The sequence below is a fragment of the Xiphophorus couchianus genome, chromosome 20 (genome assembly GCF_001444195.1).
Source record: "Xiphophorus couchianus chromosome 20, X_couchianus-1.0, whole genome shotgun sequence".
NCBI lineage: Eukaryota > Metazoa > Chordata > Actinopteri > Cyprinodontiformes > Poeciliidae > Xiphophorus > Xiphophorus couchianus.
In genome coordinates, this window is record NC_040247.1 from 1,575,831 (window position 1) to 1,602,943 (window position 27,113).

General features: G+C 36.8%; 1 protein-coding gene and 1 long non-coding RNA gene across 12 annotated transcripts in view; one reads left to right on the forward strand and one right to left on the reverse strand.

Annotated features, from left to right (window-relative positions):
* ptprt (protein tyrosine phosphatase receptor type T) overlaps nt 1-27,113 on the forward strand; it is a 319,822-nt gene that overhangs the window by 15,724 nt on the left and 276,985 nt on the right. The gene's annotated exons all lie outside the window — the stretch shown is intronic.
* LOC114135656 (uncharacterized) lies at nt 25,847-26,140 on the reverse strand. Its single transcript, XR_003593630.1, has 2 exons — nt 26,006-26,140; nt 25,847-25,915 (listed from the first exon to the last, which is right to left on the reverse strand). It is a non-coding gene; the product is annotated as an uncharacterized LOC114135656 (long non-coding RNA).

Here is a 27,113-nt window from a genome sequence, read left to right on the forward strand (position 1 = left end):
ACTTCAACCGAGCTGAGACCGAGGTTTGTATGCAGACCAGAGTTTGCAGAGTTCAATATCCATCCAGACCTTCCCAAACGAACCGGACTGGGGAAGTTGTACATGTTGAACACTGATTAAAAAATTGTTTAAAATTTTAGCCAAATTTACTGCAGGTTTTTTTTTCTCCATTTACTGAAAACAGACAAAACCTTTCCAAAAATGGGCTTCTATGGAAGCCCATCCAATAGTTGAACTCGGATAACTTCTTGAACACATCTCAAAGAAGAGAGGTGTAAGGTCAAAGCTAGAGAGCTGTTACTCCAACTGGCTTCTTGCTTACTGTGGTGGAGGAACTGGTTCTTCGATGCTAAAATTATGCGTGAAAGCAGCTTCTGCAGCCAGAGCTGGAGGTCAGCTGCCGTGTTTCTACACAGCAAACGCACCGTCACACCGTCTGTGGAAAGGCGAGACGGATGAAAACAAATTTCAGTCGGGTCTCAATCTTGATCGAAAACTGAATTTTCCTGCTGACTCGCCGCATTTCGGTCATGTGTGGCACTTTGATCGGCCTCTGGGAACTTTGGCATCACGCGTTTTTTCTTGTTCATGACCGTATTCAACCTTCAAGAGCATGTCACCTTTTTTTCTTAACATGGTGTTGATTCAGATTGCGTGAGAGAGCTTTTCATTTTTCATCTTTTGCTCTTTATCCCTGAAAAGTTCCCTTCAGAAGATGAGTTTTTTCTGTCAGTCATTATAGATCAAAGTGCTTATGGCTGAAAGTGTAAAAAGAAAAGTTTTAAAGGAAATTTAGCTGCAAATAATATTTTACTTTGAGTGAATCTTTGCAAAAGATGACTAATGTGATATGTTTTGTCTGCTTTTGTGGAGTTTTGTTGCTGTACAAATTTCTTTTTTGAGGATAATGTTCAGAATTTTGCTGCAAACTCATTTGAAATAAATTAGTTTCCAAACAGACACATTTCCAGCTATGAACTCATTCAAAAATGTCTAAATCTTTGATTCATCAGATTTTGGCTTACTTCTTACAACCATAAAACTGAAGTTCCTAATTACCAAATGAAAGCATCAACTTTGCAGAATTATTATGCATTTGAAGAGTCATTAAGATGAGACAAGCAGACAGACACCGTCTCCTAGGTGATTGTGGACAGTCTGAGTTACCTTTTCTAAATTTCCCACAATTAATTATCAAATTTTCTGTGGAACATAACTTCCAATTATTTGCAGAAAATTTGCCTACACTTGTGTTTTTTTTCTAAAATATTTGAAAAAAAAAAAGAAAGCATTTTGGGCAGCTAAGACGCTATAGTACTTGGCCCACTATTGGCTGGTATTTGCAAAGCAGCCAATCCAGGAGCTCTATTCATTTTGCTTGGTGCGGATTGGTTGAAACGTAGGACGTCTGTAGATGTTGGCTACTGTGATTGTGCCAAGATGGTTACCACTGTGTGCATTAAGGCATATTAAGGTATATTTTGTGTTTAAAGTAATAAAATAGGCAAATATAAGTATGTTTTTTTTCTTTTCTTTTTTTGAGGACATCTCAAGTATTTATGGATTTTAGCTATTTGACCTCTGATGAGTCCACTGTACACACCTGATTACTGTAAATTTTGTAATTTTTTAAAAATTATTGTAACCTTAGCAAAGGGCTAGGCAGTAAATCAATAACATTGCTATCGACATATGATCAATATCAATAGATTACACACTGGATAGAATATTCAGTATTTTCATTGAACTTCAATCCAGAACTGCACAGCATTCTGGGAGATGCAGGCATTAGAAAGACTTTAGTCATTCAGTTTCTCACAGGTGGAATCGACTAACTCACTCATTTTTTGGTTACCTAGCAACAACCTGCTGAGTAACTTGCACAGCAGCAGTTCAAGGTTTCACCATCGTGCTTCATCACTGCTTAAAAGTTAAACAAAGGCATAAAGTGAAAAATGGTCTCACCACCAGGTTGACAGAATTTCAGATGTTTAAAATAAAAAACTGACCAATCCTTATTGATATTAATTGATATCAATAATATGGATGTTTTTCCTCCATGTCTTCCAGAAGTACCTTAGCATTTCAGGAGCCTGTGCTGTTTAGTGGCATATCTGGATGGTCTTCTTCTTATGTATGAAAATATGAAAACATGTCTGCTCATCAGTTTTCTCTCACTTTCTTTACATATATTAGTAACAGAACAGTTTGTCAAATGAAGTTGAGCTCCAGTTTAATTAGAAGGCTGCAGGTCAGATATTCAGATGGAATAATAAAGAGATGCAAATGAGTCTTGGCCATTCTGAGAGGCCTGTCTCCACTTTTTTTTCTTTTTCCAGTGATAGTTCATGTAAATAAGGCAAGCAGACTAATAAGCTCAGGAAGCATGGGCAGGTTTTTAAATAATAATAAATAATTTAAAAAAAAAACCCGCCTGTAATTGTTAAGTGGATGCAAAAAAGAGAGCTTCATGACAGGGTGGTCTGTTGTTATCTGCTCTACCAATTATAATAATCGCAGACTTTTTCTTCTCCTTTGAGTCTCTGTTTTTGTCTTAAGCATAGGAAAGCTGAGCAGAGGAAGTGTAACTAAAATAACTATAGAGCTGTCCTTGGCAAGGACAACACTGTTGTCCATGTGATTATGTATTCTTAAATGTGTCCTCTTCATATAAAGCTGTTATTTCGGTTTAAACCTGGTAGCTGGGTCTGTTTTTGTCCCCTCTGGATAAAGCAAAATGACGTCAACGCGTGGTGATGAATAACGCCGACACCTGGAGGGTATGTAGCGGTGTGTGGATTTATGTCTGATTGTGGGTCAGATCCGTAACCTCGCGGCAGGGTGTGCGACTACAAGGTCACAAACTAGGTTACGTTTCCCCCTAAGTACCGGCTGGATGCCCTTCCTTTTGGTTCGACTCTGGATACGTAGTTCAAGTTTGTTTAAAAAAAAAAAAACAGCTTTCATTTAAGATCTGAAGATATCCTAATTTTTTCAGCAATGTTAATGAATTTAATTTCTAAACCTTATTATGTAAATTAATGAAATTCTCCTGGTGATTTTGGTATTTTGGCACCAGAGGAAAATAAATTGAGGCAGAAAAAATGTGTTTGTGTGTGAATGTTTATGTAAAAGAAGTGTTAAAAATTACTTTTGTTCATAGTTTTACACACTGGAACAGACCAGTGGTGTGTGTGTGTGTGTGTGTGATTGGCAGCAGTAATTGGTGTCTGGTTGGTGGAAGAAAACAGTGAATAAATACAGTCATGGAATACTGATAGGAGCTCTTTGGAATGAATAAAGAAATACACAAACACACCCACTAAGCCCATCCACCAAGGTCTCGTCAGCATTGCATGAAGCTAACAAACTATACTGGTGTAAAGAGAGAAACATGAAGTTAACTTTCAGAAAATGTTTAAAGTATTCCAGGGACCTGGCAGATTTGAGAGCTGATGTTTAGTTGAGCCAAAATACCTGAACATAATTGGATATTTTGTAGGACTGGACTTACAACAGGCAGTGGCTTAACTGCTCCGGATAGAAATTTTCAATCCAGTGCCTGTACCACACCATCAGGGAGACACAATATCAGCTTTAACATCAATATCACTCGATGTTATTCATTTTTTAGCATTTCGACATTGGCCCCGTGAGTAAAACTGGGCTGATATTAACAACCAATGTTTCTACATCTTTGTTGTTTGGTTATGTGAACATTGAAGTGAGGCAGTGCAGGATTGTGGGATGTTTAACTGAAGCAGAGATGCAAAGCGTCATAGTTGTCTTATCGAAATGAAGGAAAATGTGTATAACTTTGGTAAATATTGGATACAGAAATTGGTCCATTATTCTTATCAGATGTTAGTATAACTACTGAAACATTGGTGTGAGATGTTTGTTTTTCTGACCTTTTACCACTGATTACTTTCAAAAACCAATCCCATTAGTACCACAAAACCTTAAAATTCACATTTTGCACAATTTTCCATTTAGGTTTTTGTCCAAACACTTAAAAAATCACACAGCTGTGTTTTGGCAACAAGTTATGTTATTTGGTGTCTGGAAAATGAACCATTTCAGAAACCTTTGGAATAAAACGTTGCAAATCAGCAGGCACTATGCCGTTACCTAGTAACCTCAGCGACGCCCAACACATTTGGTCAGCTTGTTTTACTGCTGTATGCACTGTACAGTGGTAAGTGCTGGAAAAGACAAGTGTTTAGTTCTTGACTTACCATGTAGAAACCACTTGTTGCATTCTTGTTGATTGTGCGGGAGACTCCACTTCTTCTTTTCAAAGATGTACAGTGGTAGGATTGCACTTCTGTTTGGAGCCATTTTCATTTGAGTTGGGTGGCATGACCAGCTGCAGCTTATTTAGATTTAAACTGACAAGAGACTCTAAAACAGCTAAAAATATTCAGAACTGATACTGAAATCTTATTATTAAAGAATCATTTTGCGCAAAAAGAAAAAAAATGAACATTTCGTTTCACCCATAAACCTATCCCAACCTGTTCAAGGAAGCACAATAGATCTTTGCCAAATGCTACTGAACTAAAGGGTTTCTAAAGCTTTTATTTTATTTTATCTCGTCCTACTTAACCCTTCCAGTGTAGCCAGTGTGCCTATTTTGAGTGGTTAGTCTGTGTTAAGTGGGATACAACAACTTGCTAGGTCATCACAAGGTCAAAGCAAGACAAGCATGATGCACATGTTCACATCTAAAGGCAATTTAAATCCCTACTTCACCTAACATCCTGGATTATTCACAGATAATCTGCACACAGAAAGACCCGCAGCTAGACAGATTCTGGAAAAAATCTTTGCAATCCCATCAAGTCATTTGGACATGATTGAAAACTTTATTGAACTGTCTGGCAAGAAATATTAATAATTCTGCTGCTTAAAGATCAGATTTTATTGCAATTTATTTACAGATATGAAACTGCTAAATTTACCATCTATACACCATTGTGACACTGGTTTCACTTGACCCACAAACTAATGTGGAGTTTGAAACTTTTAAATGAGCTTTCACACATAGACGCGCGCACACACACACACACACACACATCCACACCCACCCACCCACACACACACACACACACACACACACACACACACACACACACACAGAGCTCTGTTAGTTGTTTGGAAAAGTCTGAAACTTTCCAGACATGTCACCACTAACAATCGTAATCATCAGGATCCTTTGTGCCTCTCTTTCTCGCTGTGTTAATTGTGATGTAGTTCAGTGTTAAAGAGCGGCCAGTAGCCAAAGCCAATTGTTAGTGTAGCTCCACTGCATAAAGGTTAGAAACTGCATTTGCATTTAGATGAGTGAGAAAGTTGGGAAGAGAAGCAGGGAAGGGGAGGAAGTAATTACACCTCGCTCCGTGGTTCATTTAAGTGATTGGATGAATGGGTGCGCATATGTGTGTAAGTGTTGGGGGCTTGTTTGACATTTATTAGCAGTGAGGTCCAAAAGTGCCAAGATCACCATAATTGTGGGGTCCATCAGCTTTGTTGGGATTACAATTTTGAAAGTGTAAAGGTCAAGAAATGGGAATTAGACTGAGCACTAGATTAGTAGCAAAGATGGATGATGGCGACTGCTTTCTGAGGGTTTACTACAGCAGTGTGTGTTTCTGAACATGTGAAAATTCATTTTCACACATAGATGTTTGTAACTTGGTAATGTGCCATTTTTAGCTTCTTACCCAGCTAAACAGCTCTGGTGCAGAAAATCTTAACACAATGTCTGCTTACTTACACCCAGACAGAAAGCAAGTGTAAGAAATGGAGGAAAACTTTCAGTGTACGAGGTTAGACAAGGTGTAAAACAATATTCTGCACTAGAATTGATTAGAAATATCCTCTGTTGTCCCACAGTGGGAAAATTCAGCAGGTTATAGGATTTACATGTAAACCAAGCTAAAAAACTAAATTAAAAATTAGACAAGCAAATATTTGTAACAATAAGGGCAAATTAAAATCATTAAATTCTGTTTTATTGACATTTGTAATGGAAATGCAACTTCCGTAAGATAATTTAAAAAATGTACAAGATGTATATTTGTGCACAGAAAACAGAGAGATTGTTTGTAAGACATTAAGCAAAGTGTTCAAATAACAACAGGGTTGTAAACATTTTTTGAGGTTGTGTGGAGCGGTGATGTTATGAAGTCTAACAGCACCTGGGAGGAAGGATCTGCTGTAATGCTTGTTTGTGCACCAGGGATATAAAACTCTGACTTGATGTGCTACTACTTCCTCCTTCTGTGACTTAAATTCAGTCATGTGAAGTCATTCCTGTAAAAATAAATGAAAGCATGGACATATAGATATACATCCATCCATCCATTTTCTAACACCCTTGTCCCTGCTGGTTCCTATCTCCAGCGAACATTTCGGGCAAGAGGCGGGGTCACCCTGGACAAGTTGCCAGTCTGTCGCAGACCTATGGAAATACAGTGTAATAATAATAAAACGATAATAAAGAACAGCTAACACTGGAACTGGAAGACAACATAAAACACTGAGTAAAACTGACATAAGACACAAACAACCATTATTAAAATGGATTTTGAAGTCTCTGTAAACATATTTGCCCTTCAAAAAAATATAGAAATTATCCCACTCACTTCAGTTTATCATGTAATTGATTGATCAATTGCTTATTGCACCAGAGATAATTAAGATTAACTAATTGGAGTTGATGCATACACATGCATGTGCAAAATATGCATGTATATTTTAGACATGCATGTAATATATGCGCATATACAGTACATGCATTGACCACTACTCTACAATTACGAGCTAACTCTTAATTAATGAAATCTACACTTAGTTTTTCGTAAAATCGATGAACTGCATGACATAGAGGTCAATCACTTCATATTGTATCTTTTTTTCCACTTTATCTAAAATTAACTGGATCGTTCACGCTGCATCCACATTATGCATTTTAACGTCCAGAGATTAAAGATTCACAACCTTAAGTTTGTGTATAATTTTGATTTTTTTTCTTTAGCTATTCTGTATTATACAAATAATAAAGCGCAGTAACTATGTTAATATTTATTCTAGTATTTATGTTTTGTTGTTTTGATATGCAAACCATGTCCTGAAGAAAGAATGATATAAAAGTATGACATTTTGAAATGAGAAACATGCAGGAAAATAACAGTTTTCTAATAAACCAATCATTTGAAAGTTAATTATTTTCATCTGCTGAACTTTTGCTTTGAAGAGAAATGCCACAAAGTGCTGAGATTATATGTCTGCAACGCCAGGACACACAAACAGATCCATAAACACCTGGTAATAACGATGCAGTCGATAACACCTTGCAGCTACATGACATTTGTAATTAGAGAACTGGCTTTGCGTTTGTGAAAATGTGATTTGGAGTGTAGGCTAAAGGCTAATTACCATTAATTCAGACTGATAAACCAGCCCTGACTTATTGATCACTGCACTACTCCCCTCTTCCTTCACACTGTCTGTTTCTCCTTTCTCTTATTCTCATCACCTGAAAATCACTGCAAAATGAATTCCTCTGTTCAGCCTTTGATTGACTTCTTCTCAGTAGAAAAAAATTCATCCATTAAGAGAAACGGGCAGTGAGTTGGAAACAGGAAGGGAGATTTGAATCCGAGTGATTTGAGTTTGTTGATTATTAAAATTCCTCAAGGATAATTATCTTCCTCGAAGCTTCATTAAAGCTCCAACATGTAACTTTTATAAAAAAATATTTTGTTAAAACTGTCACCATGTCATAATAGTATAATATGAGATGTATTGATCTCCTCCACCTCCTTCCTAAGTTACCATTACTGTCTGAAGAAACACATCACTTCTGACCAAAACCAACCAATCAGAGCCAGGAGGCGGGTCTTAGCGCTGTCAGTCAACCCATGTACTTGCTGCTAAATGTGCTAATGGTGGAGAAACAACTTCTGTTACAGGAAAACCGTTTATAATTTTTAATTCCATGACTTGATTAATTGTCAGAATAATCGATAGACTCTATTGGTAGAATAATCATTTAGAAGAGCATTGGGCAGGACAACACAAATGAAATAATAATAATTAATAATCAGTTATAATTGTTGAAATGTTTCCAAACTGTTAGCATGACCTTTTCCTCTTTTCTCCAAGGTTTTCACTCCACTTTATGAGGCACAGTGGCCTCCTTTTTTTTCTTAACTTTCTTACATTCAAAATGACCCAACTGAAACTGACTTACATTTATTGTACTTCAACACTAACACTTATCTCTAAAAGCTATTAAGGACAGCGAACTACATGGAAATGTGAATTTTGTCCTTAATAATAGCATATAAGGAGAGGTTCTCTCCATTAGAGGAGGCTGAACTTCCAGGTTTCTTTCCTTTTGCTGTTATTATGTTTGCACCTGGCAGTGTGCAGACGGACTGCTGCTGAGTCCAGATGGGCGTCTTTGTGTGCTCCAAGTTCACAGCTGATTGATTTTAGCAGCCACAGTAGTTTGGCCTAATTACGGCCGCATGGCGTTCGCGGGCTTTGTGAGCGCATTTGCTCGCCACGACTGGACGCACATTTGGAACGCCTTGTTCGTTTTCTTGGAATGAAGCCGGTGATGATTGGTAATGCACGTTTTATAGGCTGTAGATTGTGTAAGATAAGTGGGCTTTTAAAAACCTGTTGAATGTTGATTAGCTGCTTCTTTGCTGCAGTCATTATGAGTATAACTGTTTGACATTTGGTGGTTTGTATGTATGAATTCATGGACATACAAAGTACTGAAGGATAAAAAGCGACAACACCAGCATCCAAGGCACCATGCAGAAATCTATTAACTTTCTCTAATTGCTGTTGGACTGCAGTGACTTCTTGCTGTATTTACAAGGACGATGCCTTTTGTGTAAATGAAGACATTTCATATGCCAGATATGCAATCTTAAGTGTCTTAGTAACTGAGTTAAATACAAAATGCTTTTGAACATTGATAAAATAAATAATTAAAGTTAAAAGCAACCTTTCAAAACCAAAATAGGTAAGACAGTTTCAAGGATAAGAAAGTGAGAAGAAATTTTAATTGTAATGATGCATTTCTTATTTTTGTTGTTGTTTTTCTTTTTTTCCCTTTGGTTTCTGAAATGGGGAACAATAAACTGCAACAGAATGGAAACAATTTTATAGGAGTTTGGTTTGGAAACTATAATTTTGATGTGAAATTTGAATCACAAAAACTAAAACGCTCAAGAAAGGCATCAATAAATAACAGCACTGGTAGATGGTGTAAGATGTATTTCAAATGAAAGAAAGATAGTGATTAATGTGACTTGTCAGGGAGAGTAAACAAGGAAAAAACAAAGCAGCAGAAATAAGAAAATTAAGGCTTTAAATGTGGCTCAGTGGGATAAAAACAAATCAAAGTGCGCTGCAGCATCAAGTCATGTCATTTCAGTAAATTTGAAACCACTTGAAGGAAATGTTCAGCAGAATATCATCACATTAATTATCGGCTGAATGCGATGGGTTTGAATAGAAAGTGGCTGGAAGAAGAAAACACAATTTAGTCGTTTGGTTTATTGGTCATTCATCAGAAGCAAATGCTTGACAATTGGAAGCAGACAAATAAGAGAGAATGAGAAAAACATTGTTTCCTGTGATTTTTGTGATTATTTCCCAGAATTTGTTACAAGAAAATGAAACCTGTTTTTCATCCATTTTCACTGATTTAAGAAACAAGCCCAGTTTTAAAAACATGTGAGCCAACATGATTTTTCTATATAATTTAGTATTGAAACTGGATTGATGTCATATATTGAAAAACACCAAAATAAAATAATTTCATTCATTCAACCATGAATTTAGTTTCTGAATGGAAATGAAACGAGCATTTCTTAAAAGATAAAACCATTTTTTAAAATTGTATTTACTGTATTTACATTTTAATTAAAAAAAATTACGTTTTAAGTTATTTTTATAAATAGTCTAAATGATCAATAGGAAAATGTTCCTTGGTGTAATAAGATACTTGTTACATTTATGTTTATATATTAAATATAATTTGCATAATTATTATTATTCACTGAATCTAACATGATTGGTACAAAATGGTGAGATGAAACATATTTAAGTGATTTAGTTTGAAAAAATTAAGCCTTTTACTTTGAACAATGCTCAACAGGATCTGGTTTAGGGCTATGTAATTTTATCGATTCTATGATATTTATCAATATTTTTTTCCTCAAAGTATTGATTTTCATCCACGAGTATCAATACATTCAATTCTACTGTGAATTTCTTAAATCCACATGAATTAAATGACATCTATCACACATGACATTTATTACCGAGTTGCACATGTAGATTGTATCATGAGATTAGTGTATCGCTGCAGCCCTAACCCGGTTTTGTCTTTTGTCACTGTCTTGTCTTTTGTTGATTTTGGTTGCTAGGATACTGTTACGCCCCCCAAGGTCTAGGGGTTCAGGGACGGTAACATAAAGATGTGTCCAGAGAAAAGACTGGAATGAAAAAATTATTTATTACAAAAAGAAAGCTATAAAAAACAAGGTATCATTTGGTTAACATCATAATAGGATGTTGGCTTTGTTGGATGTTGCTAATAACTGTAAAAACTCGTATACCTAAAAAATTATGAATTTTCTTAGCATGTTGCCAAAATCCTGAACCCCCCCAAACCACTTGACACATTATATCAAGTAATAAACAATAAAATCGATTCAAACTGTTTAAAGCTAGTATTTTTAGGGTGAACGTTCAGAACCAAAGTCTAAAGTTTAATGAGAAGGAAAAGACGAGGGTTAGCAGACAAATGGCTATCATTATCATGTAGTTAGCACGTTAGCATGGTTGGAAAGTCATGTCAGCCCAAAGTCTTAAGAGTTGAAGGTTTAATGAGACGGAAAAGCTGCTCACACATGTAAGCACAAAACACATGGAGGCACTGATCACGGTCCTTATTCTACATCAGTAATTTTAAGTTTCTAAAGCAGGAAAAGACTTTAGCATCCATGTTTATCTGCAGAACGTTTTTACCATTATAACCTACACATCTTGTTTCCATTTAAACGTTTAATAGTAAATCATTTTAAGGAGTTGCTTGTAAGACTGTTTCTCAAATTCGACTTTATCAAAATCTTAATTTTCACTTTTATCTTTTTCTGACTAAAACAGACTCTTGAAGCTTCTGAAGGTAATTTTTCTCACTACACAAAATATTGTGGAGTATATACTAGATCTCTGAGCTGCCAGCTTCATTTTAACTTGGCAAAATCTTCCCTTTTCTTTTAGAACAACACAAAAATAATGAGATATTTGATTAAATTAAGTGCAATTGTATTCTTAATTTTTTTGTTTTACAAGATATATCATAAAAGATTTGTCAACTTTTCTTGGACTCTGGGTTTTAATAGCAATCCGTGGGAAGTAAATGAAAGATGCTTGGACATGGTTCAGCGTCTTTGAATCAAACTTTCATGATGTAATATTGCATTGTGGCAAAATTAGATCAATAAAAGTGAACAAATTACATTTGTCCCATGATTTATTTTTTAAAATAACTTCGTGAGCTACAAAAAATAACAAGAGGTGTTGCCAGGAAACCATCAGACTTAATTACATATTAACTGATACTTTGGTAACATATACTACTATCATATTTAGAGAAAACGCATGTTGTTAAAAAAGAAAGTGTGTAGGAGTGATGGATTTTATATTACTCTTGCTGTTAGATGCTCATCAATCTGTTTCCATTTACTTTTATCATTATATTTATAGTTCCTGATATTAAAAATTGAGAATAATGAACGAAGAGTTCAGAAAGTTTGTGTTTTGGTCAAATACACTGAAACATTTATGTTTATTCTTTGTTTCACTTTAGAGAGGAAATAATAAAAATAATACAAGTAAAAATAATAAAAATAAAAGACATTAGTTTTGTTACTTAAGAATCTGAGTTCTTAGCTAAAACTGCATCAATTAAGAACTTTATTATAAATTCTCCCAGAAATTATTGCAATCAATAATATTTTTGTTTTGATACAGTCTTCAGCTAATATAATAATAATAGCATAATTATACAAGTTTCCCCTCTGAAAGACGACTAAACTTTAATTTTGTACAGTACACACCACACTGCAACTGGAAGACATTTTAAATAAACAAAATAAAACACAACAACCAAAAACAAGAAATAGAAAGGAAATAAAAACCATAAATAACTGAGACAGTAAACAGAATGGATTATGAGGTGTCTGTAAACTAAGTTTTCCTTCAAAAATGATTGGTGGCATCAACTAACTCCTCACTCATTGTTTGGTTACCTAGCAACAACTTGTTGAGTAACTTGTGGTTGCCTAGCAACACCTTGTTGAGTATTGCCCAACAGCAGTGCCTCAAAGCTGCACAAAAATAAACAACAATGGTGTGGAGGGAAAACTGTGGATAAAACTAGCTTTTTAGTATTTCAGATATTTAAAACAAAAAACAAATAATTAATTAATATCAACTGAAATGAAACGCCTACATCATGACGTACGTTTTCCAGCTACATTGATTCTAGGATGATGAGTTGCCACTTTAAAACATAGTTCTCATGTGACGTCACACGTCCGAGAACGTTGTTGCTGACCGCTATCTTGGCAGGCAGTTGCTATGGCAACAATAAATAAACCACAAGCTCCTAAATAGCTAACTTATAGGTTTTTGAGTACTCTGCCCACATCTGTGTAATACTAAGATAAACAGTGATATTTACTGTAGTACTTACTGCCGAACTAGCAAAATTAGCTTAGCTAATGTAGCTTTTAGCTGCTAGCTAAGATGGACATGTAGCCTACTTGTATGTTGCTACATGTACACTTTGCCAGTCACCAGAACCTTGTTATTCACATTTAGAGTTTATAAAGTCTTTACAAATCTATTTAAACATTGATTGTATGCGTCCATAGATTTCAGGCCGTGATGCTCCTCCATGTTGCACGCACTCTTCGTGTTCACCAAACGGTTAACTGTCATAGTGTGGCATTGGAGGCAGCTTGTTCACATTGTCTGACATGTTTCCATTCTCCGTCATACAGGTTGATCCCGACAGCAGCCATTTTGGTCATGTGTCAAGAGTGTCCACATAATTTCTTTTTGTTGGTCTGGTATGTATTGCGCTGCGCTTGCGTACCAAGATGGCGTGGATAACTTCCAGTTCAGACTTGTGGGAACTATGTATTACCTAAATTTACTGAGTAAAAATTATTTCCTCACAAAAGTGAAATGTTTTGCATTTTGTTAGCTAGTTTTTTATGGCAGAATGAGCAGCAGAAAGAGTCCAGCAGAAGACACATAAAGTGCTGGACGCCTCCTGTGGCTTTTACAAGCGAAGCCCCTTCAGTGGCGTGAACCGCCGGCCTGACCAGGTTCCCCTCGTCCTTCGGCGTGCTGCTGAGTGTGTGTGGCACCGTGTCCATCCAGAGGTGTGTGTGATGCAGCCGGAGCTGTGACAGGGAGGAGAGTGGGAGGATGTTTCTGTCAGGAGTTCACCGTGGTGTGTGTTTGTGCGCTCGGCGTGTGTGTGTGTGTGTGTTGACCGCAGTTGAAAGCTGTCAAAGGGAGACATGTTGAGGTGAGGAGAGGTCCCGGTGGTGTTTCAGTGTGTGTGTGTTTTAGTATGGAAGTGGTTCACTGGTCATGTATTTAGGCTTATTGTGTGTGTAAGGCTGTGCTTGCTGGGCTGTGTTGAGGCTCTGTTCCACCCGACCACCCGTGTCCAGACCAGCTGTCAATCAGTTTGCGCAATTCCCCCTCCGGCTGACCACTTTACAGCCCAAACACAAACAAAAAACACTTACACCAACAAATATTTAAACCGTCTCCAAAGAAAAGTGTTTTAGAAACTGCAGTTGGTGTGGCTGTGTATTACCTATTATTAAGGCCACACTAAGAAAAAAATAATTAAATAAATTACGAGAATAGAGTCATTAAATTACAAAAATAGTAGAACTACAAAAATAAAGTTGTACGAGAATGAAGTCATTATTATACAAGAAATAAAGTCATAGCATAATGAGAATAGAGGAAAATATTAGGAGAATAAGTCATAGTCATAGTTTTGCGAGAATAAAACCGTGACATTATAACCTATCCATGGCATTATTGCAACTTTACTGTTGTATGACTATTCTCATTTTACTACAATTTTATTCTTGTATTATTTCAATTTAATTCTCTTATGATGTTACTCTCTTAATACTGTAGTAAAACTATATCTTGTTTTTATTTACACTTTAATAATTTTCTTGATTTAATCACATTTTTTCCCTGTCGTATTCTAGTTGGCAATCTGAAACAGGATTTCTCTCTGTGCTACAAATGGAAAAACTAAAAAAGCCACAACATAGTTTTAAATGAAGTAGAAATGCCCAAAACATCTGCATTAATATTGGTATCAACCGAAGTTAGTAGTTTTTAACATATCTGGATCAAACTAATAAGTAAAACCTTCCATTTTGTTGCCATGATGTATTTGTTTATGTGACTGAAAGCGATGCAGGAGTTTAACTGAGAGAGAAGTAATGACACGTTAACAAGAGGAGGAAAATATACAATATTGGTCATAGGCCACAACAGCAATAATAATATCTATATCAACTAAGAATATCAACTATAACTACCAGAGGGTTGTTAGGGCAGCAGAGAGAACCATAGGCTGCCCCCTCCCCACTATGGAACAGATTTACACTTCCAGGCTCCACAAGAAAGTTTTGGACATTTTAAATGACTCTTCACACCCTGGCCATGGTCTCTTCCAGCTGCTGCCATCAGGCAAGAGATACAGAGCAATAAAAACCAGGACAAATCGCCTAAAACACAGTTTTTACCCGATGGCAATCATGGCACTAAATTCAAAGGCATAAGAACTTCTGCTCTTGACACCACTTTGTTAAAAATGTCAATTCTGTTGCGACACCTCCAGGCGCTGCAACCATCTTCTGATGTCTCTTTATTTCTCATTTTGTACCATTTATTTCTTTATCTTTGTATATTATGTATATACACATAACCTGCATCTTAACTCGAGTCGAGCAAATCTCAATCTGTAATCTGTTGATGACAATGACAAATAAATCTTATCTTATCTTATCTAACTTTTATTAAACAAATCTTTAGACATAGTAAAGATCAGTAGCGGCTGGTGCTAAAAAAACTGAGGGGGGCGCACACAAACAAACAAATGAAAAACAAACAAAACAAATCTTAAAAAATAGCACTATTTGAACATGAATTTTGCCCTCCTTTCCTTCTGCCCTGCAAATTTCTCAATTACATTCTTGTTAAAGTCAGTCATCTCTGTGACTAGTCTTTTCTCCATTGACAACATGGCCAATGCATTCAGCCTGTCCTGAGTCATTGAGTTTCTCAGAAAAGTCTTGATTCTTTTCAGAGTTGAAAAGCACCTTTCAGCTATGCTAAGTTTCCCCCCAAAACTTAGCTTCATTGCATTGTCTAGGTGGCTGCGGCTGTTTTCGTGCCGTTTGCATTTTTCTGAAAGATGTTTTAAGTCTCTTACCCCAGTTGTCCACATTGCCTCCGTGCCAGAACTTTGAAATAGCAAACACGGAAAGCAGTAAAATGCATTGCTTAATGCAAACGTAACCGTGAATCGACCTAACAAACTGCAGCTGCGCTAATGAGTCGAATCGGGGATTGTCCAATCACACAATGTTTTTAAAACAATTAGCCAGTACTGACGCTCTACCAGTAATGACACAACAAAATGGGTGTGTCCGGGACGCAGAGCGCTGCGCCCTGTGGAAAACCTTAAACAACCAATTAAAAGTCAGCCTCAGATCACCTGCTTGCCAAAAGTTAGTCCTCTCATTAGGACGGCGCCCTGCACATAGGAAGTGTGCACAATGTGAGCAATTAGAATTATGTATTTACTATTTTAATAAATTCTAACATGTCTATTGGACACACAGTATGAATAAATACATTTCTAAGTATTTTGCAGTTCAGAATAGAAATCATTTATTATCTAAACAATTTAAAGGGGGCGGCGCCCAAGCGCCCCCTACTGGCCAGCCGCCACTGGTAAAGATTCAAATAGAAGCACAAAATCATGCACAGTGTGTATTTCACATTATTGGTCCCCTTTAAAATGCTTAGAGAGTATGAAACAGCTAAATGTAAATTAAATGGTGACAAAAACATAGTTTCAGTACAGATCCATTCAGTATAAAAAAGGTTTTAACGAGTCTTGTTACACACGCACGCACACACCGCCACACGCCCACACACACACACACACACAGGTCTTTGCAGGAGTGTGTGGCTGATTAGCATATTTGACTGGGAGACTCATTAATCACAGTCTCCATTCTGGCCCCTGGCCTGCATTACAGATAAAGGTGCTCTTGCTTGTCAATATTACGGCTCCATCTTGTCTTGTATTTCTTAGATCCAACTACAGCTAAAAGACAGTCCTGAAAAGGAGGAAAGATTGAAGGTTTTGTCCTGAAGAAAAAAAAAGGCGTTTTTTTTAAAAGACAAATCTACGGGTTGCTGAAAAATACTGAGTTTGAGTTTTAGAGGCATTGAAAGATCCAAGATGGCTTCCCTCTGTCCATTCATTTTAGATTGTTTCTTGAATGTTTTAATCAGTCAGGTAACCAATGATTAAAAACATCCAAGGTGATGGTGTTAAGGCAATGAAACATAGAGAGCAGAGATCTTATATATATATATATATATATATATATATGTATATATGTATATATTCTGGTAATATTTATGATATTTATGATGACATAGAGGAGATTTCTTTCTGGAATGAATCTTAAGTAGCTGCTGACTTTACTTCCCCCAAAACATTCCTAACACAAACAATCATGTCTTTACAGAAGAGGATTAGAGCCACTGAAAAAGAAATAATTCTGACTATTCCTCATAATTTTCACTTCAGTCTTAGAATCAGGATTGTTGAAATTGTTTATCCACCATTAGATAAATTTAGTCTAAAAACATAAATCTACCAAATTTGGGACAGGCTTTCAGTGTGGATGCTTGCAGGTTTCCAAATCCTGTAAGATGCAAGAAATACAGTAGGTATGTGATTATTTGTATATGCTAACAACATAATTGATGTGTATGTAAGAATGTTTGGGTTTTTTTGTATTTTAACACAAATTTAGAATTTTGAGGTAAAAGAGGTCAATTTCTTTCCCTTTTCTTTACTGTTTTACAAAACCAGGAACATTTTACGACCCCTTTGCCTTCTGTGCTCAAGTCAAAATTTTAGCCTGCAGGTTGTTTTGTTTTTCCAAGGTCACTGACAGGTTAGCTGGACTCTGAGAGGACTAAAGATACAGTACAATCTAATGTTTTCAGGTTGAAATAGGGCAATGGCAGGCTCTAGGGAGAATAAACACACATCAACACACTCTGAGAGACACAGCAGCGTACCCACATATAAAATCAGGGCAGTGAAGAGGAGAGGGGCTGGATGGGTGTTGGGGGGGTTCTTCACCTGTCCAAAGCTATAAATACACACAGACACAATCACACACCCCGGAGCTCTTCGATATGCACGTCCTTGTTCTGCGGTCGGGCTGAGAGGCTGACCTGGTTTTAACAAAATGACCTCAGGTGTTACAAACTTACCAAACACAACGGCTGCCAAACGACGAGCCTGCAGGTTAACTGAAATACGGGCGTCCATTGTAGATGTTTGAATAATTTCCAGGAGTTTTTGCAATACAATCCGGTCTAATTTTCCATATAAAGAAATCCTGCTACATGATTAAATAATAGGCCTGTTGCAATAAACAATAAGTCAATTAATCACATTTATAAATTACAGTAGACTCAATAATTTCCATTTGCATGAATTATTGTTTTTTTCTTTTCTCTCTTTCTACCAAACACTGGATGATGAAACTCTTCAGTCTGGTACTTTAGTCTTTACTAGTCATTTTTGTGAAGAACCATTTTGTTTACAGAGACTTCAAGTTTAATTTTATTGTTTTATTTGTTTTGAAAATATTCCAAATGTTTTCCAGTTCCAGTATTAAATGTTCATTAGATATTAAAGTTTATTGATTTTCCAGAATGTGTTCTTGCATTATTGTGCAATCATTGCCATTAAATTACTTAAATGGTCTCAAAACAACAATATTATTGTTTATCGCAATAACTTCTGAAGTAATTTATTATCTAGCAAAATTTGTAATGGTGACAGCCCTATCAAATAATCATAATTATCACAATAATAATAATCGTTACTATTATTATTATTATTATTATTATTATTATTAATAAACATGACCACAAAATGTAACCAGCTGGTTTTAAACGTATATTTAAATCAAGTGTTAGAAAAACATTTTTGATATTTATTTTGCATTCACAGATATATGCTTCTCCAAAAAACATGCGCTAAAAAATGAAGTCTTCCTGATTTAATTAAGCATATATATTTTAAAAAATACATATATTTTTGAGTGAAAGCACTACAAGTAATTTGTTCCTCAGGCTGTCAGAATCACACATTTCCACGTTTAGGTGTTATGTCTATACTGTTTTATATATTTTCTGCCCTGCAGCTCTGGAAAAGATGCCTTCAACCTTGAAAATCACTGAGATAAACAATCTTGGCTCATTCTACCCATAAATTTTCTAATAGAGATCAATCTTCGCCTTGGAGGAGAAAAACAATAAATTTGGACTTTTTACATCTCCCTGAGGATTGGTAATCAATACATGACAGTGTGTGTGAGGTTGTGAGTGTGTGTATGTGAAGCTCATCTGTTTTTGATTAAGTAGTAAGCTGACCTTAAACTGGATGAACTCCAGTAATTGTGCTGAAGATTGAAAAACAAGAGTCCGTTTGTACATTAAATATCTTTATTTATGTGAATGTTTTTACCATTTTGGCCGTTTTGATTAGGACACATACTTCACAGAGGTAGAAAATGTCTTTTAAATGGTCTCTCCCATTTTAACACCAAGAGAGAGAGAGATTGGGTGGAGATTGGACCTTTTCAAATAGAACCACCTTTAAGAAATTGAGATTGGGCCTTTTTAAATAGAGCCCCATTTATCGAAGGGAGATAGATCCATTTGACAAGAAAAGATTGGGCTCATTAAATCAGAAACATAATTTCACAACAGGAAACCTGATCTTTTTAATTAAAACTAAAATCTTATGACAGAGAGACCTAATATTTTAATTTATGACCTCTTTTGAACTAAAGAAAGGGGACCTTGCATTATAAATCAGAGACAATGTTTCTTTACACTAACTTAACCTGTCAATAGAAGTTGTATTAATTTGATAAACCCAGTATTTGTTCACCTCTGTGATTGCTGAAACCTGACGTCCCACATAATAAATACAACAACAGAAGACTTGCATCTCATATTTCTGTTTAAATTCCACCCACTGCTGAGATGAAGATAGAAAATGAAGTGAGCTCAAATCTTTCAAGGTTCAGCGGGTGATGATGAAGATTTCTGAGATTGTACATGCAACCATACATATTTAACTCCCCTGAACCCATACTTTATGCAAATTAACAAAAGGTCAATGTGTAGCCCGAATAAATTGTGTGCATGCAGAAACAGGAAAATGATCAAAGGCTTTAGATATTTCAATAATCAAATCTGATCACAATTCAACAGTCTAGCACTGCATTGAAAAAAAATGAATCAAACTAAAAGTGCTCTAAATAACCCAGATCTGCTAATATTTCACTTTCTGAAATGAAGGCCAAATGCTCCGCGTTGCCCACATCCAGGCTGAGAGGAGCCTTTAGTGATGCAGCTAATTTAAATAGATTATTAAGCTTAGCAGAGGTGTGGAGTGAAAGGCCTCTTCAACCTACACATTTCTGTTCTGAATATTTACAGGGATTAAGTTGGCTTTTTGCTTAAAGGGAAATTATGTATGAGCTGATGTGCAGCGTGTTAGCAGGTCATGCACTTCTGTGGCCTTCTGTGTGTGTTGAGTGATGAAATGGTTGAAAACAACTGACTCAGAACATTACAAGTTCAACTCGTGTCTGTAGGTTTTTCTGGAGTTAGTTTTTACACTATTCAAAGCCAAACATATCACGAATATGTCATCATAGTTTTTTGTTCAATCCATCAAAACTGCCTTGTGGTGAAGCCAAAGTTACGCAATAAAACATACAAAGGTTTTCTTTCGTTAATGCACAAGAAATGCATTTACCAGACTGTAAAGCAGTACTGCTGCATGTTCACTCCTTATGATGACAAAATGTCAAACAGAAGGCAAACAAATCTGCCGGAATACTGAGAAAACCAGAATAAAGCTAATTTCACACATTTTTATTGTGGAATTATTATTGATGACTCAAATTTGTATTAATCAGATTTTATTTTATTTTACAAGCTGATCTGAGCCCAAAAAGTCCAGAATGGTAGGAATGAAGTCGGAACAATTGACACAGATAAAACTTTCCCTCATGGTGTTTTTGATGGGCCTTTAAGTTTTTTATACGTTTTGGTTATGTCATCACAGTTTAGCATTCTGAACTAAAGTAAACAAGTTCCCATTCATTTTCAATCTTTTTAAAATGTGAATAGTCTTTGATAAATTAGAAATCAAAATCTTTTGCATCAATTGGGATGTGATTATTCCATAAACTGTCATAAAAGTTGCTCGTCTCAAATTTTTGAGGTATTTTAGTCGTCTCAAAGCAAAACGAGTGTGTAATTTTGATAGAAAATTACCTTTGTTTTGTTTTCGACAATTTGGACTGATCTTCCAAACTTTAATAACTAACAGAGTTTAATCAAAGTGTTCACAGTCACCAAGTGATTACCTTCAAAGGTAAATATCTTGTCTTTTAGCTGCGTAAAGAAGGTAACGTTTGTCCTGCAGGTTTTAGTTTTACTCTTCTCTTCACTCCCAAATAGAGAACCATTTAGGATGTTTACCCACCTGAAAGTCCAGTAGACTTAGTTGGGAACCAAAACTGCAACATTTGTTTCATTTACAGTTGCTGCTGTTCTCTTTCTCAATGCACTGAGTCAAACCAAACAAATCCTTTGAGAAACCCTGTTCCCCTCCTCGCCTTTGGGGGCGCTGTAACAAGAACCACTGAAGAAAACAACACTCTAAAGAGGACACTGAGCGCAACTTCCTCCTTCATGAAATGTAATTAAAAATGGAGTGCAGGGTTTCCTAGAAAACCTGCTAAGCCCACTGGTGAGGGCGCTGTCTAGTATTAGTAGCCAACTGTGTTTTTGTTTTAAAAATGTTAAAAGTTACAAAAATGTGGAGGTGCACCAGCAGGATTCAGAATTTGGAAATAATAGTGTGTGAGATCAACGCGCCCATTTAAATTTGTCATCTATAATCCATAATCTGTCTGCACTGTTACTGCTGCTGGTGTATACAAAACACTGTTTAGAAGAAACAAATGATGCATAGCCTGGTGGGGGAGCAAGAAAAGCCTGGTGGCCCGCCAGGCTTGTAATACGCTGGACTAGTGTCTGATTTTAGTGGTTTTAGGATTTTTCCTTTGTCTTTAGCTAAAGACCCAAAGCCATTTCTCCTAATAGTGCTAGATTCATGTGTTTGTTTTGGTTACATTTACCCAGAATGCCCAGCACCGTAGTCCGCTTCCGCAGTGTGGCAGGCGATTTCCACTTCTTTGAAAGTATTTTTGAAAACTTTTTTTTATAGGGAAAGCAGCGTGCTAGAACATCTGTGCTAGTTTTCAGATGTATAAAGTAGTTGAATCATTTAATGAAGGTATCTTCATGGAAATAAACCCTCTTGAGGAAAAGTTTCAAAGTCAAAGGAAAAGCAAAGAGGTTGAAATTACTGGGAAAAATAGGAAGAGATTAGAGAAGAAAAAGGATTTAAATACAGACAAGTGAGATGAATGAAAACGATGAATAAACAGGGAGCTTAAAGACAGGAAGCATCAGAAAAAGTGTGTGAAAGCAAAAAAAGATGGAGATCAAAACAGTTAAAAGGTCAGTAAAGGACAGTAGAGTGATATGATGTGAGAGGAAAACCTGAGCAGAGGGAAATAAAAAGCGAATGATTCAGAGGTGAAAGATAAAAAGTGATGAGGGGCCGATGGGGAGGTGGTTTGCTCACCCTTGTGGTTTTTCTTGGGGCGAGGTCTGGACCTGCTACCTCCCCTAATGAGCACCTTAGAGAGCGTGTGGAGTGTGTGTGGAGTGTATTCAGATGTACTGGAAAAGAGTGTGTGCAGACACTTTTCTTCCTTTCTGCCTGCGTCTGTGTTTACATGAGTTAGAGGTGTTTTTACGCGGCTTATTCCTAAGGCTCTAATTGTTTTTATGTGGTGGCGATGGTACAGCTGGACACAAGAGAGGTATGATACGCATCATAAAAAAGAAAGGTTTGCTGAATGGGATTTTTAAGGAATTTTTGTTGTTTGCTTCATTTTTAGTTCTACAGCCTTAAAATGGGGACAGCATAGTGATGATTTTGCATTGCCCTAATTTCTATGTTTCATGGTGCAGACAGTTGTGGTTTCTGACATGGACCATATGGGCAACCGCCCAGGGCGTTATCTTTTTGGGATGGCATGAGACTTCCATGAATTGTGGCATAGAGATGGAAGCAAAGCAGAATAAAGAAGAGTTTGAATTAATAATGATCATGGTTGAATTTATTTCTGCTCTAACTATTTCATATCTAGCTGTTTTTATGGGAATGTGGATCTTTTAGATCAATTTAAGAAACAGTTTTGATCATATTTCACATTTTAATGTAGCGTGGGGCGCTGGTCTTGGTCTTAACTCGGTCTCGGACTCTAAAAGTCTTGGTCTTGTCTCGATACACTCTGGTCGTGGTCTTGACTTGGTTTTGGGTTAGGTGGTCTTGACTACAACACTACCTGGATGTCCCAGTGTTTGGACTGACCACCTGTACAAAGCTTCTCACTCAATGACAGATGGAGGTACCATCTGCAATCCTGCAAAATTAAATGGATATATAATGGATATTTTTTTATGTTAATCATTTTAGTGCTTATTTATTTGTGATCTGCTTTGCTTTGTAAAACACAGCAAAATATCAGTTTGTTTAAAATTAGAATAAAAGAGAAAAACAGGTGTGAAGTTCAGGATAAATAACAATTAGGGCGTGAAGAAACATTTTCATTATGCTAATGTAAATAATAATACCTTTCAGTTGGAAAGAAGCTGCAGTCTGACTCTTCTGCCAAAACACTCATTTTGCTTGTTCAGGATTTTTCTCTGTCTCAATATTTCCTATATTGAACCCGAATCAGCATGCAGAGTGTTAATGAGATCAAACCTCCTTGTTGTTTTGTTCATGCATGTGTATGTGAATGCCACAGTTAGCATTCTGTTAACCGTGGCATAGTTAACAAAGAACTATGCCACAGTTCGCATGCTATGCATATTAATACTCTATAAAGTGTGAGCTACTACTTACACTTTGAATAAAAGGTGTGGGTGTGACATATTCTACCTTTAGTTGGGCTCTGCTATAGAGGGTTCTCAGAAGAACAGAAACAAAACACTAATATTTCAGAAAGGGAAATTAAATGGATCTGGGTTAAAAAAAAACCACATTACTTATTTAATACATCTTTCATTTGAGGATGACTCTATAAACCACCAGAAAAATATACATATTTGGGAGCCTGGGTTGATTTTTCTGTTTTACACCAAATAAAACTGTCTCAGGGATCTAACGCACATCTGTGTGAACCGCCTCAGCCTGATAATTATAATTTTCAGCTATTGTTTACGTCCAGGTTACCAGCGTCTGGCTTCTTGTAGTCGGATAAAATGTCACATGACCGTTCTGACTGCAGATGGTTTGGAAACTATTGGATTCGTATCTGATATAGGTCCTTATAAGGAAGTGGCACAAATCATTTCATTTTGTAAAAAGATTGGAATTAGGTGACTCAAACTGCAGTGGAAAAGTCGCATTTGAGTCACATTTGTCTGCTGTGTGTTTTCACACCTGAGAGTTCAGTAGACTCAGTTCGATTGGGGACCAGAATTGCTAAATTTTTCACATTTTCAGCTGTTGTAGTTTGTTTTCACTCTGCACTGTCAAACCAACCAAGCTAATTGAAGGAACTGTTCCCCTCCTAGCCTGTGGGAGTGCTGCACAAAGAGCTACTAAAGGAAACGACATGAAAACATTCAGAGCAACTTCCTTTTTCACAGAATGTAAACAAAAATGGAGTAGCATCAGATTTTAGTGGTTGGAGGATTTATCTTTAGTCTTGGGTAAAAAACCATGAACCATTTCTAACGATAGTGCTAAACTTGCTCGTTTGTTTTGGTTATATTTACCCAGAATGCCCTGCGTTGTAGTCCACTTCCTGTTTCTGGAGGGATGTCTGGTCTGTTTCCATCCACATATGCATTAGAACCGCACCAGACTTCAACCGGAACGAGACCGAGGTTTGTAAGCAGACTAGAGTTCGTTTTTTTTGTCCGCAGTAGAGTTGGCTTGTGCTTTCACACCTCAACAAGCAAACAAGACTTTACAGACAAACGAGCTGGAGTTCGATTAAAGCAGAATAAACCTGGATGGTGTGAATGTAGACTCGGAGAGATCTGCTTCTCGGTGATACACTCTGATTCCTCCAAATAAAAGCAACTATTGACCCAAACCGTGCTTGACGGCGTTGAGCTTTCATTTCTGAAAGCATCTACCTGTTTGGACTGAAAAGTGTGTTTTAAGGTAGATTAAAAAAGATTTACTGTAGGAGAAAAATAAAATAACTCCTCTGATTCACTGCGACTTCTTCCTGTCAGTTGTCATCTCAAACAGAAACAACTTGTGTTCCTCTTAATCTCATACATGTTTACCCTTTAGTCCAGAGAAACAAATTTCATTGTCTACAGGGATACCCTCAGACATTTTTGTGGATTTTAGTCTGACTCTTCTGTGAATTGGCGGTGTTCTTTTGTGAATATAGTGTCGTAATGAAGCATGAAGTGTGTCTGTGAACGGCGGAGCGAGCGAATTGTGGCCTTGTTCTTTTCTGCGCTCTTTCATGCAGAACTAAATGTTACGTGGAAGGTCCCCTATTGATTCATGTTGCAGATAATTGAAGTCAGAATGGAGCCTTCAGGACAATACTCTGGGACTTTAGCAGACAGTGATACACACACACACACGCTTGCACACTCCTGCACACACACCTACACACCCCCAGGAACAGATAGATGGGAAAACAATTACCAAGCCCCGTAGTGCTTACACTCTGCAGATTAGTTGCTTTCTTGGTTCTTAACTTATTTTCTTTGCAATTATCTCAGTTATGAAATATTTTTAGTGATTTTTGACCAAATTACACTATTAGGAAACAACAGACAACTTTTCTCATCAGATTTGGTCTCCATCTACTTCGTAATAGGAAAACGTTTTACCTGAATGTTGCATTAATGAAATATCACAACAAAATATTTGATGCTTTAAAATAAAACTTAAATTTTTGTTAGCAAGAGCCAAATATAGATGAAAATGACATGTTTTCTGATGCCTTTTGGATCTTTAAAGACAAATGTTGCGCAAACAGATCAAACAATCCTTTGGTCAACTCCATGGACTGTTTGACCATAAAAAAATTATCATATATTTAGCTAAACAGCAACAACAAAACTGTAGTCAAGTCTTTACACCTGAATGAAAAAAACGACTCAGATTAGAGTCCAAAGACCTTCTTACATAAATACCTATATAATTTCTGTCCATCAAATCATCTTTTTCAGGAGATTGTGTAATGGTTCACTAGAGGGACCCAGAAAATTAGCCACGACACAAGAGTGAGCAGTAAACTCTGATATTTATTAAAAGGCAGCTTAAACCGGGCACGCAGGATCGTCCACTGCAGCACTGCGAAGGGGGGCGGAGAGGAGAGATCGGTGACTGGACAAATGGCAACAAAAGGATCTGTTACTGCGTGTGTGTGAAGGGAACACTAACCTGGCTTGGCGATCAGTAACTGAAGTGATCGGCTGAGGAACAAGGAGGAGCGCAGATGCTGCGCTGACGCAGAGCTCGGCAGGAAGTGCCTGGGGAGAGAAGCGCTGATGCAGGGCAGCGTACAAACTAGTTAGGCAGAACCAAATCCCGATCCGAATCCTCAGTCAGACGGGCCGAGATCATGCACGATCGGGGCTAAGGGCAGAATCCGTGGGAGTGGGCGAGAGCGGTGTAACTGAAACAGGCGTGGGTCGAGATCCAGAAGGGCGATAGTAACAGTCCGACAAGGGCAAGGCAAAAGGGGCAGGTCCGAGGAACAAAGCGTGGTAGTAACTATGAGGGCGAGGTAAAAGTGCTGGAAAACTACTTGCTGAAAGTGTTCGATAATCTGGCAGCGTGGTTGCGACTGAGAGAGGCTTAAGAAGGGAGACAATCAAGAAGCAACACGGGTGCGAGGAATAACGGAAATGAGGGGCGTGACTAGGATTGGCTCAAACAGAAAACAGTACAATGTGAACATCACAGTTTTTTTTTACATCCACAAAACCTCTCCTGTTATTTTGCACTGAAAAAGTCTCTCCATGTTATCCAGGCTTATTGAAGTGGCAATAATAACGTTTAGTTTCCGTGGCCTTAGGGCAGAGTGTGTGTAAGGAGTGTGTGTATGCAGATGGCATATGCTGTTAAATGACTAAATGAAAATGTTTAAAGATCCTGGCCTGTTAGCTGACAGCAGATTTAATATGAGTTAACTAACAGAAACAGGACGGCCTGAAAAGGTTTAAACTGATTTTTAGATTTTCTCTGTTCCTCTACGCTTTGCACTTAAAAACTGGTCAATCTGAATTCATTGTTTCTATAAAACAACGAGATTTATTTTTATAAAGTATGTTTAATCGAATATGAGTTAACTAAGAAAAACACACAATGGGGAATCAGAGCCACTGTAGACAGGAAAAAATATGAGTAGATTTGTGCCAAAGTAATCTCAGAAATTTTTAGATTAATCTCAGAAATTTTCTAGAAAAATCTTAGAAATAGAGTTTAGAAAGTAAAAAAATTCAACTTTTCAACCTGAAAATTCCCGTTTTTTTTCCAGAAAAATTAT